The sequence below is a fragment of the Mixophyes fleayi genome, chromosome 11 (genome assembly GCF_038048845.1).
Source record: "Mixophyes fleayi isolate aMixFle1 chromosome 11, aMixFle1.hap1, whole genome shotgun sequence".
NCBI classification, from domain to species: Eukaryota; Metazoa; Chordata; class Amphibia; order Anura; family Limnodynastidae; genus Mixophyes; species Mixophyes fleayi.
This window is the reverse complement of record NC_134412.1, coordinates 30,520,109-30,532,301: the sequence shown is the minus strand read 5'-3', so window position 1 is coordinate 30,532,301 and position 12,193 is coordinate 30,520,109. Positions and strand designations below refer to the sequence as shown.

The window sequence follows — 12,193 nt, the reverse complement described above, 5'->3', positions numbered from 1 at the left end:
GTATTGGTGTAATGTGTGGGTATAGGTGGTGGAGGTGGTATTGGTATAATGTGTGGGTACAGGTGGCGGGGTGGTATTGGTGTAATGTGTGTGTATAGGTGGCGGGGTGGTATTTGTGTAATGTGAGGGTATAGGTGGTGGGGGTGGTATTGGTGTAATGTGTGGGTATAGGTGGTAGCGGTAGTATTGGTGTAATGTGTGGGTATAGGTGGTGGAGGTGGTATTGGTATAATGTGTGGGTACAGGTGGCGGGGTGGTATTGGTGTAATGTGTGTGTATAGGTGGTGGGGGTGGTATTTGTGTAATGTGTGGGTATAGGTGGTGGGGGTGGTATTGGTGTAAAGTGAGGGTATATGTGGTAGGGGAGGTATTGGTGTAATGTGTGGGGATAGGAGGAGGAGTGGAGGTATTCATGTAATGTGTTAGGAGAGGTGGTGGGGGTGGTATTTGTGTAATGTGTGGGTGGTATTGGTGTAATGTGTGGGTATAAAGGTGCTGGGGGTGGTATTGGTGTAATGTGTGGGTATAGGTGGTGGGGGTGGTATTGGTGTAAAGTGAGGGTATATGTGGTAGGGGAGGTATTGGTGTAATGTGTGGGGATAGGAGGAGGAGTGGAGGTATTCATGTAATGTGTTAGGAGAGGTGGTGGGGGTGGTATTTGTGTAATGTGTGGGTGGTATTGGTGTAATGTGTGGGTATAAAGGTGCTGGGGGTGGTATTGGTGTAATGTGTGGGTATAGGTGGTGGGGGTGGTATTGGTGTAAAGTGAGGGTATATGTGGTAGGGGAGGTATTGGTGTAATGTGTGGGGATAGGAGGAGGAGTGGAGGTATTCATGTAATGTGTTAGGAGAGGTGGTGGGGGTGGTATTTGTGTAATGTGTGGGTGGTATTGGTGTAATGTGTGGGTATAAAGGTGCTGGGGGTGGTATTGGTGTAATGTGTGGGTATAGGTGGTGGGGGTGGTATTGGTGTAATGTGTGGGTATAGGTGGTGGGGGTGGTATTGGTGTAATGTGTGGGGAGAGGTGGTAGGGGAGATATTGGTGTAATGTGTGCAAAGACGAACAGGGGTAGTATTGGTGTATTGTGTGGGGAGAGGTGTGGGGGTGGTGTTAGTGTAATGTGTGTGCATAGGTGATGGGGGCGGTATTGGTGTAATATGTGGGTATAGGTGGTGGGAGTGGCATTGGTGTAAAGTGAGGGTATATCTGGTAGGGGAGATATTAGTGTAATATGTGCAGAGACGAACAGGGGTAGTATTGGTGTAATGTGTGGGGAGAGGTGTGGGGGTAGTATTGGTGTAATGTGTGGGTATAGGTGGTGGGGGTGGTATTGGTGTAATGTGAGGGCATATGTGCAGGGCTGCCAAGAGGAATTCAGGGCCCCGGTACAACAAATTCATGGGGCCCCCCTTACAGGTGAGCAAAATTGGGAGTGGGTGTGGTCATATAATTGGGGGTGTGGCTATACATCATTGGGACGTGCCTGGTGGGGAAAGGCGCTTTACACCAATGCCACTCCCACCACCTATACCCACCGGAGCATCACATATGTCCAAGCACTCCTTACTTTCAACACATCTAGCACCACAGTGTAGTACACAAAGAATGCAGTGTGTACACACAGTTCACAGTCTTGGCCTGTACCTTACATTGGGCAGATCACTCACCAAAAATTTACATTGTCCCACTAGAATCACAACATGTCACACACTCTCTCCTACCTGTTCTTCTCACTTTCATCCCATGTGGCTGCAGGTTTCTTTAGTTGCGGCTTGTCTGGCTCCTGGAATGTTGGGGGACCCTATTTGGAAGAAAAATGGCTACATTTAGAAAGTTACAACCAGCCCCGCCGTTAAATCAATAGCACCCATGATTAATAATTAGGCCTTCCTCCAGCCCCAACATTAAAATAATAGTATTCCCATTGCCCCGCAAACAAAATAGCAACCATTAATTAGCCACCATCTACCTCACACACACTACATTGCCAAAAGCTTCCTGTGCCATCACACACATTACTGTGCCCCTTCATCATCACCATGCTATGCCCCCTTATGATCGCACTGCGCCCTCCATGCTGCTTTTGTCCCTTTCTTCATCCCCCTGTGCCATGCTGCCTTTGCCCCCCTTTCTTAAACCCCCTGTGCATTGCTGAATTTCCCCCCCCTTTATTCAACCCCCTGTGCTATGCTGAATTTGCCACCCCTTCCCTCATCCCCCTGTGCTATGCTGAATTTGCCCCCTTCCTTCATCCCCCTGTGCCATGCTAAATTTGCCCACCTTCCTTCATCCCCCTGTGCCATGCTGAATTTGCCCACCTTCCTTCATCCCCCTGTGCCATGCTGAATTTGCCCACCTTCCTTCATCCCCCTGTGCCATGCTGAATTTGCCCCCTCTTTCTTCAACCCCCTGTGCCATGCTGAATTCCCCCCCCCTTCCCTTATCCCCCTGTGCCATGCTGAATTTGTCCCCCTTCCTTCATCCCCCTGTGCCATGCTGAATTTCCCCCACTTCCTTTATCTCCCTGTGCCATGCTGAATTTGCCCCCCCCTTCCTTCCTTCATCCCCCTGTGCAATGCTGAATTTGCCCCCCCCTTCCTTCCTTCATCCCCCTGTGCCATGCTGAATTTGCCCACCTTCCTTCATCCCCCTGTGCCATGCTGAATTTGCCCCCTCTTTCTTCAACCCCCTGTGCCATGCTGAATTTTCACCCCCTTCCCTCATCCCCCTGTGCCATGCTGAATTTGCCCCCCTTCCTTCATCCCCCTGTGCCATGCTGAATTTGCCCCACTTCCTTCATCCCCCTGTGCCATGCTGAATTTGCCCCACTTCCTTTCATCCCCCTGTGCAATGCTGAATTTGCCCCCCCCCCCCTTCCTTCCTTCATCCCCCTGTGCAATGCTGAATTTGCCCCCCCCCTTCCTTCCTTCATCCCCCTGTGCCTCTCTGCGTTTCTCCTCTTTCACTTACCTCTGTATTGCTTTCTTTCATCTTTCTTTTCTTTTCTTCTGACTGTCTTCTGTCTACTTCACTGAATGATGGGCGTGACACATTCACTGCAAACAGAGGAAGGGAGAAGGACGCCGGCGCCGCAATCATTTGTATTTGTATACACACATGATCGCGGAAGTCAAGTGTGTGAGTACTGGGGGGAGGGAGAAACATTGCACCAGCCCGGTGTTTGGCACACGACTTGTAGTAAGACTCAATGTTTCCCTCTACCTGTAGTGTCACACTTCATTCAAGTGTAGCTGTTCTGCCATTGCAAATCATTTTCCCATGTATTGAATGTAGTGGAAATCCAGTCAATGCAAGACTAATATAAGTAAAAACATATCTAAAAAAAACACTTTTCATTGAGCTTTGGTACACTTAAATAATTCATCAAAATCTGTATATAAATTGCCAAATATCACACTGTATGTCCACTGAAATAGAAGTTACTGTAATCTCTTCTGTGTATTCTTCCTTTACCAAACACAATCTATTCTGCAAAGCTGAATAATAGGAGGAACAAATAAAAATGCAGATTAATAATGAAATAAATGTACCAGGTCGTTCTTAATGCCTACTGTACATAAAATGCAATTTTACAGTTGCTCTTAATTGCAAACACATGTTCTAGCATGCTTACAGAACCGTCATCACTATCAATCAGCACTTACACCTGCCATATAGCTGGAGCAAGTGATATGGCTAAAAATCACGTACCTGGGAGATGCCCAGAGCTTGCATCAGACGGATGTGCGTGTGCTCGACCTTGGCAAACCCTTACTGTACATTGCCTGTGTGCATACGTCCCTTCCATCCTCCTGTTACGCCATCAAATCGTAGGCTGCCAGAAGTGTCATTTGCGTGCAAGGATTAATTGCATGCACTTACTTTCACTGGTGTATAGTCCATTTCTGAGCATCCGCAGAGCATTTTAACGTAAATAAATCAGGCCCACTGTCTGTAAATATTTTCAGCGTAGACAAGCTGGTAGGGCTCCCCAGTAAGTGTGACTACCTGGTGCCTCATTTACCGAGATTCCGCCGACTTTGGCTGCCTGATTGATGGTCGAACGTAAAATCATGCCACTAAGACACGTTAAAAAAAACATTTGCTGCCCGAATGCAGTAGTACTCAGCTTTACGCTGGGACACTAACTGTCAGTGTGCCATAGTTTTGGGGTCCCCACATGTCAGTATGATATTGTTCTGGGTCTCCAAGTGTCAGTTTGCCATTGTTTAGGGACCTCAAATGTCAGTACCCCAAAATAGGCAATTCCTAATTGAATGTATTGCAAATCAAAGGACCCCAAAAACAGACTCTGAGACCTCACTTGGGATACCAACCCATGGGTTGCACAACTCAGCTGTAGCCGATTGCAGGTTCTACTAAATCGAAAGTAAGAGACAGAAGCTACGTTCAGAGCAGACCCAATGACTGATACCATCTTGCCCCATTTTGAATGTTCATTATGCCACTACATTTTGTTTACAGCACGGTGGCTCAGTGGTTAGCACTTCTGCCTCACAGCACTGGGGTCATGAGTTCAAATATGGCCTTATCTGTGTGTAGTTTGTATGTTCTCCCTGTGTTTGCGTGGGTTTCCTCCGGGTGCACCGGTTTCCTTCCACACTCCAAAAAACATACTGATAGGTTAATTGGCTGCTATCAAAATTGACCCTAGAATGTGTGTCAGTGTGTGTGTTAGGGAATTTAGACTGTAAGCTCCAATGGGGCAGGGACTGATGTGAATGAGTTCTCTGTACAGCGCTGCGGAATCAGTGGCACTATATAAATAAATGGTGATGATAATGATGATTAAAGACACAGGGCCTGATTCATTAAGGAAAGTAAAGCAAAAAAAAAAGGAGTAAATTTTCTCCTGGACAAACTATGTTACAATGCAAGGAGTACAAATTAGTTTATAACTTTGCACATAAATGAAATACTGGCTGTTTTTTCATGTAGCACACAAATACCTGATAGTTTTATGTTTACACTGAAATTTAAAGTTGATCTAGGACATGCCCTACCCCAACTACCAATCTGTCATCACATTTTAAATTTACCTCCCCATCCAATACAACATGGTTTTGCCAAGGTGCAAAGTTACTCATTTTTTTGCTTTTCTTTCCTTAATAAATCAGGCCCTTAGTGACCTACTCTCCTGGAATGGCCAAATTAGGGAGAGATTCCCCGCACTTCCAAGAAAGCAGCCGATTCTCACGCAGGGGCGCTTACCTACCTGCAATACGGGTGGGGATGATGCAAAACGTCATCAAGCACCGGCCAGCTCACTTAACACAGAGCAGAGATGCGATGACGCAACTAGTGACATAATACTCCTTGTCCCACCCCTACTTAATGATCTGCATGCCATCATCTTCTTTACATACCTGCCCTCTGCATTCCCAGAAGGAAGGTATTAAAAGTTGGCAAATAAAGACCATCCAGCACTATGCTTTTTTTTTTCTCTTTAAATTGTTTATTTATGAAAGAAACAGATGTAAACAATTACAATAAAAATGGTTAAACATATTTGTTTCTTTCATTTTTCCAAAAAGGACTGATGGGGGCAGAGGCGTAACTTAAAATTTTAGGCGAGAAGGAAAACTGCCCCCTCCCCCCCCCCCCTAGCCCTGATTTTAACCAAATGAACTTAAAATATTCATAAACTGCGCCCCCCTTCAGCGTTGCACACTGGGCGGTCGCCCCTCTCACATAGCCCTCGTTACAGCTCTGGATGGGGGGAGGTTGGGGGGAACAGGTACATGACTTACATAGTCAAAAGGCATAAAAAGGAATGAGAATAAAAATAATACAAAAAGATCCTATTTTAGCAATGGAATACCAAACTTTATAGAATCACTTAGTACAGTAACCTCCGCAGAGGCAATATGCTTCTTTTAAGGATGTTCTTGCTTACTCACAGATGATCCAGTAAAAACGTGTGTTAAGGAATTTAGAATGTAAGCTCCATTGACGCAGGGACTGATGTTAGTGAGTTTTCTGTACAGCGCAGCTAAATTAGTGGCGCTATGTAAATAACTAAATGATGATGCTCTGTGAATTGACCTGTGCCCAAGAATTGATATTCACTTTCTGCTTTCTAGCACAGTCATGTTTAATATCAGGTTCCTTTTCTGCATTCAGGAATGTAGTCTGACATTGCGTAACTTTTTATTTAAAAAAGGTAATTTAATCCACTAATTTGTGGGTCTGTATAATCCAGTTTAGGTCACACACCTTTTTGTGTGTGTGTGTGTAGGGGAGTCTTACCCAAGTGGATGGATATGAAACTAGATTTACAGGTTGTGATCTGAGGTAAGTAACATTAGTCTAACTGGAAAAACCTCAGGAGATGAACACAAAATGTAAAGTCTGAGATAATTCCCCTGGTTACCAGGAATGTAAAACCACTAGATGCAAATAACTAGATATATTCCTATTTTTTGGCATTTTTGTTACCTCCTGAGACACATCTGGGATCAACAGGCGAGTGAGGGAGTGGACAGACTGAAACCTAATCCTGTCGTTTGGAATCTGGGTGTTTCTGGAGGTTGGGCTTTCGATTGTTCTAAGGGAGATCCTGCCTCTTGCTGTGTGCAGCAAAGAAGGGGGAGAAGTAGAGTCACAGCAGGAGAGGCGAGAGAGGGGGGGAGGTCATCAGCAGCGAGTGGCACTAGGTAGTTTTGAAGTGAATGAGAGGAAGGCGAAGGGGGAAAGGAAGTACAAAAGGGAGTAAGGAAGATCAAAAGACAAGCAGTAAAAGTAAACACAGCATGTTGAGGGAGGAGAGCAGAGAGGGGAGCAGGCTGGCAGAACACGGCAAAGAATAATAGACTGACCGGGAACATTTGTTGAACAACTTGAGTCAGGAGGAAACAAGGCTGGTGCGCTTTGGTCCTAATGGAAGTCTATCAGAGACAGTAGACAAGCTCCGGTATCTCTGCCCATCGCCACAGTCCCGGTAAGGAACAATACACTGCATTGATTTTTAGATCGTTGCATCGTCTATAATTTCACTGCACGACTCGGACATGTAACCATTTCACTGCACGACTCGGACATGTAACCATTTCACTGCCACTAGCAATGCATCGGTGCGTCTAAACCACCTGCACATGGCAACATGTGACCATACAGCTGCTGCACTCCTCTTTGCAACCCTTATTTGTTACACAATGTTTTATTCGCCCCCTACAAAAAAATGCATTTGCACTGTTACATAAAAGGTGTCTTATATGGGAAGTTTATTGTAAATTAACGACTATTCTAAGATCCAACTTTACGATGTAATATTTGTAGATCGTGGCCCACAACTGTTTGTTCTATATTTCACAACGTGTAACTCAATCTTCTAAACGTAGATTACCATTGTGGATGTGGAAGACTGGCTTTATTGCATTGCCAGACCTAGCGGGCACTACGGGGATTAAGCTGTACATGTGTGGTTTCAGTTGCACATGTATAAGTGACAATCCCCGGTTAGACCCAGCAGACAGTGGGGCGCACATCTGCGACTTTTGGCACCAGGCACGGCCATTCCCCTCTCCCCTCACCCTATCTATAAATTTGATGTGTAAACAAGTTTCTCATCAATCTTGGATGCACATGTACTAGGAACAGAAAATAAAAGATAGTCTCTTGCCCTTCAATAATGTGTGTGTGTCCTTGGAAACGTATTGAACGCTTTTCAGGTTTTAGTAGCAAAAGGGTTAATTCACTTACTACATTGTTGAGTGTCAGCCTGATTTAATAAAGGTGGTATGGATAGTTACATAGAGGACAGCTTTGTTCCCTATACACACCTGCTGCTACCCTGGAGTGGAGTTCTGTTTGCAAACTTTGAGCAAATGTCAAACATGTTATTATGTTCTGAGATCATATCATTTTACATTTTTTTTCTGTCCTTTTTTTTTATCTCTTAAATAACAATGCTTAATCACATGATCCTCAAATTCCATTAACAATGAGACCTGGCAAAGCAATTTTACCTGCCATCTAATTTTATAAGGCATGCATATTAATAATAATTATAGTCTTTGCTCAAATTTTATGTTAATGTTTATACAATTCTTATTTTTTTTTGTTTATTAAATATAGTTTCCTGCTTAAATGTGCTTCCTCTTTGGAACCCTCCTCTCTGAGTGCCTGTGGGGCATGTCTGTTAATACACCTAGTGAGCTTTAGTGATGAGACAGTCTGAATCATATTGCATACTCTGTTATTATGTGTTATAGTAGGATCGGGTCATAAAAACAATGTTCAATCATTTCCAGATGGTGATTAAAAAGCATTACAGGGTATTGGACAATGGATTCACAACCCTTAAATGTGAATATTTCTTTCTGTTCATGGATTTTGCCATAAGTGTCATTTAATTTGAAGTACATATTCTTCTGTTTGTTATACTTTTTTATTTCTTTTATATTTTTTTTAGGAAGTTTTCATATTTTACATGTTGCTGGAGTTCACACTTACACTTTAGCAAACGACAACTGTAATGTTTACACAAGTAAAGTTCACAGCAGTGTAGTACATTTCATGGCAAGCTGTGGAAAAGCTATATCCTAAATCGCCTACTGCGATCTGCTTTGATGGCATGTGGCTGTAGGTGCATGCTTGATCCACCTTAGACGTGACTGCTAGCACCCTTTACATTAAAAAATTTTCATCGCCTATACAAAAACTAAAACCGTTTCTTGGACATAGAACAGGCACGGTCCTTAAAGGTATGTACAAGGAAAATGCAGGACAAAGTGAGCTTCAATAGGAGTCTTTCAGAGTCCTTGTACATGAATTTTAAGAGACTGCAGGGTGTATTTTTTTCCTATTGTTGTTGTTTTTGCTTTTTCTGAAAAGTCCATGAGGGTGGACTCTGTTTATCATAACAAAGCTTTAAGAAATGTTGCTGTCTGTGCCTAAGTGTTTTATTTTTGTGGAAATGACCACTTGTTTTTTTTATGTAGTGACCTCTATTGTCTGAGGGTAAGATAAGACAATACACCAGTAGGAGGCTTCCAGTAGATCAGGACACCCATTAGTAAATTCTAAGACACATTCAATGTTGTAGTCCCTAAAGACTAGCTTCACCATTCTTATGGATTTGTGTCTGTTTTCGGGGTCCATGGATTTCTCATCCCAAACAGGTGTTTACGTCTTTCTTTTTCTTTTATTTCCATTGGCTGCATACTAGACTTCATAATGAGTGATCTACCTGCCCAGCCCTGAGTAAAAGCAATACTTTTCCAGGGAGTTGTACGGAATGTGCTTATTGCTTTAGAACTGCACTGAATAATTCTTGACCATTTCCAAGCTGACCTGTGCACTTCTCACTCTTATTATCTGATACCTCTGGCTCCATAAGTAGCTGTAATGCATAGGAACTTCCTGGCGGTAATGAAAGCTTTTCAAAATTTATACTACTGAATTTAAAAACAAAACAGAATTACCTATATATTATGCTATAACATTACAGAGAAGCTTGTGTACTTTTGTAACACACAGTGAACGTGGCAAATCCTTAATGGAGATTTCCGTGTCTCCAAAGTGATTTTTTTGTTTTTTTTTTACAAGGGGTGGAATGCTTGGGGTTGGCACAATCTGTATGTATGAATGATTAAGCAGATTAATGTTATTCCCTCTATCAAAACTTTACATAGGATAAGCAGTGTAAAGAGACATTAAAATTGGCATAGTGCTTTCATTCATAAAAGTTTTTAGTGAGCATACTATGTACATACAGATACTATGACTCACTTGCTATTGTGGAGGCTTAATTAGGAAGACTGGGTCTTATCAACAGACTGGTGAGTCAGTCCAGCATGGGAGGACTTCAACAAAGGTCAGGCTGTTCACCTATCTCCTTTTATAAATAGTACATTAGCTTGTTATCAACCTTGCTGCACATTTGTCTACTAACTAATACACAAAGCTACACAGTGTTTATCTGACCAAAAAGGGTTCCACTAAAACTATCATCACTGTTTTAATCCAATGTTTGTGGCAGATAAAGGGAGAGTTTGTGATAGAATAAAGGTGGACAGCCCCCCTTTTTTTTTTTTATTTGTTTCAGTGCTGTGGCTGGGATGGATATTGTTAATGATCTATTACTGATATCCTGGTTAATATCCTCTGCTAAGTCTACAGGGCAGTGATTTTCATTCTGGGTTATCTGCAGCTCATTATGATTCTCTCCAAGGCATTGAGTGAATTAGCAGAAGTCAGTTGACCACCATAACACTAATGCAAATCACAATTTCACTTGCTCAAGATACTGTATTGCACGAGAGAGCATATATCCAGTCCACATAGCCATTCTGTGGTTTCCTGGACCAGCGATCACATATCCAATAATGTCTGTTTCTGTGGAAATGTCTAAATTCCAGAAGTACTTTAAAGAGCACCTGTCGACTACACACAGTAGCGGCAGCTATTTTGTGGCCTGAAGCAATGTTTATGAGCATGCAGCCCACTAACTTACAAGGTATTTGTGGCATCCGTGTGGCACAAAGTGAAGTCACTCAACCCTAGTGGATTTATTGGTTTTATTTCCATGAATACTGCTGCAGCCCTGGAGTTGGCTGCCTCCACTGTTTGTAGGCATCAGATCCACTTTAATCAAGTGAAAAAGTAAATTCTGTTATAGCATGATTATTTTGAGCAGTCACAATTGTCACATGATTGGGATAACACCATGTTGACATAGAAATAGTGCATTTTTAAACATGGTGCATTCTCCCTTTTGATATCTAGATTCAGATTTCTCAAAATGTAACTCATTCCTGAAAGAGCTAGAACTCTGTCTGGAATTCCTCTGCTACTCTATGCCGGGGTGTTTGTTGTATCATCTGACGAAGAGGCATTTGTACGGGTATGGCCATCATTCTGGGTTATGTCTGAAGTCTGCCGCCTGTAACAGGAGATGTGTATCAAATGATTGGGAGTGGGAATTGTACAGCTACAAAAGGAACACTAACTCCTAACGGTCTAAGCCAGCCTACGGGAATCTGTGACTCACCAGCTATGGTGGGACTACAAGTCACAGCAGCCCTTCCAGCCGTGGGTTGACAATAGATGCTGAACTTGAAGTTCCCCAACAGCTGGCCAGCCCTAGATTGCCTAAGCCTGCTCTAAGAGGTGTTCACACTTTGTTAAGGAAGAAAGATAATTAGTATTCACATTCTCTCACCATTTGTTTTGGTGCAGGTTAGAATAACATTGCCCCTCTAAACTCTTTATTGAGGTTTGTTTTCTTTTCCAGCCTTTAGGGTCTTGTATACTGGTCAAGTATCAGTTAATGTCTAGGCTATGATGATAAGAAAAAGCTGAAGCAACACAGACAGGGGAGACTTTGATGGTCTTTAACAGCTGTGACATGACTGATCGCATGAACCGTATGAAAAATACAGGTAGGGATTTGTAGTCCCAGTTTTGCATTGTTTAAGTGGTAAAGGACATGTGAGGATTTCGGTTCAGTGTGAAAGTCCAACTGACATCTAATGTACAGATTTGTTCTCAAACATACAGATGAAAGTTGTTGGCGGTTTGGTGACAAAAACACACTAGTCTGTAACAAACGTAGTCTAAGTATTGTAGTGTATAAACCAGTATCCGTGTGTGTATTGTTTGCTTGTGAATTCCTCTCTACACCAGACATAATAATTTTACTTTTGGATCCTTGCGATTTGGCAAAACTAAAACCACATTGTGTACTGTGGAACAGTATAGCTTTATAAATAAAAGATAATCCCTATGAACAGGAGTGGCTTACATTGTAACCATGCTGACCCACAGTAGGGAAGCCACGCTCGTTCCCTTTATCTGCTGCTTGTGATCTTTGGCAAGTTTCCTCTCCTCGCTGTGTTCCTGAGCAAAACATTGTCTGTACGACATAGCTGTGTTTCTGGGTAGCGTTATAGTTCTTTGTATATAGCTCTTACGTTTTTACACAGATCTGGTCAGATGAGATTTTACAATATTTGGGGCCTAGGACACAAGGAGATTGTGTGATACTGAGGTGTCTATTAAGACCTGGGGCAATATTTACTAGACTGTGGGTTTGAAAAAGTGGAGATGTTGCCTATAGCGACCAATCAGATTCTAGCTGTCATTTTATAGAATGTGCTAAATGATAACTAGAATCTGATTGGTTGCTATAGGCAACATCTCCACTATTTCAATCCCGCAGTTTAGTA

The 12,193-nt window shown here is 42.8% G+C and overlaps 1 protein-coding gene across 4 annotated transcripts in view; it reads left to right on the top strand.

Moving 5' to 3' along the window:
* The first annotated feature begins 6,596 nt into the window (after positions 1-6,596).
* Positions 6,597-12,193, top strand: part of LOC142107533 (pleckstrin homology domain-containing family A member 7-like) — a 62,027-nt gene continuing 56,430 nt past the window's right edge. For 3 of the 4 annotated variants that reach the window (XM_075191012.1, XM_075191009.1, XM_075191011.1), the window contains exon 1: positions 6,597-6,963. The gene's annotated coding sequence lies outside the window, so the exon portion shown is untranslated. Of the gene's footprint in view, positions 6,964-11,259; positions 11,408-12,193 lie in introns of all 4 variants that reach the window. The other variant, XM_075191010.1, reaches the window with a different exon arrangement.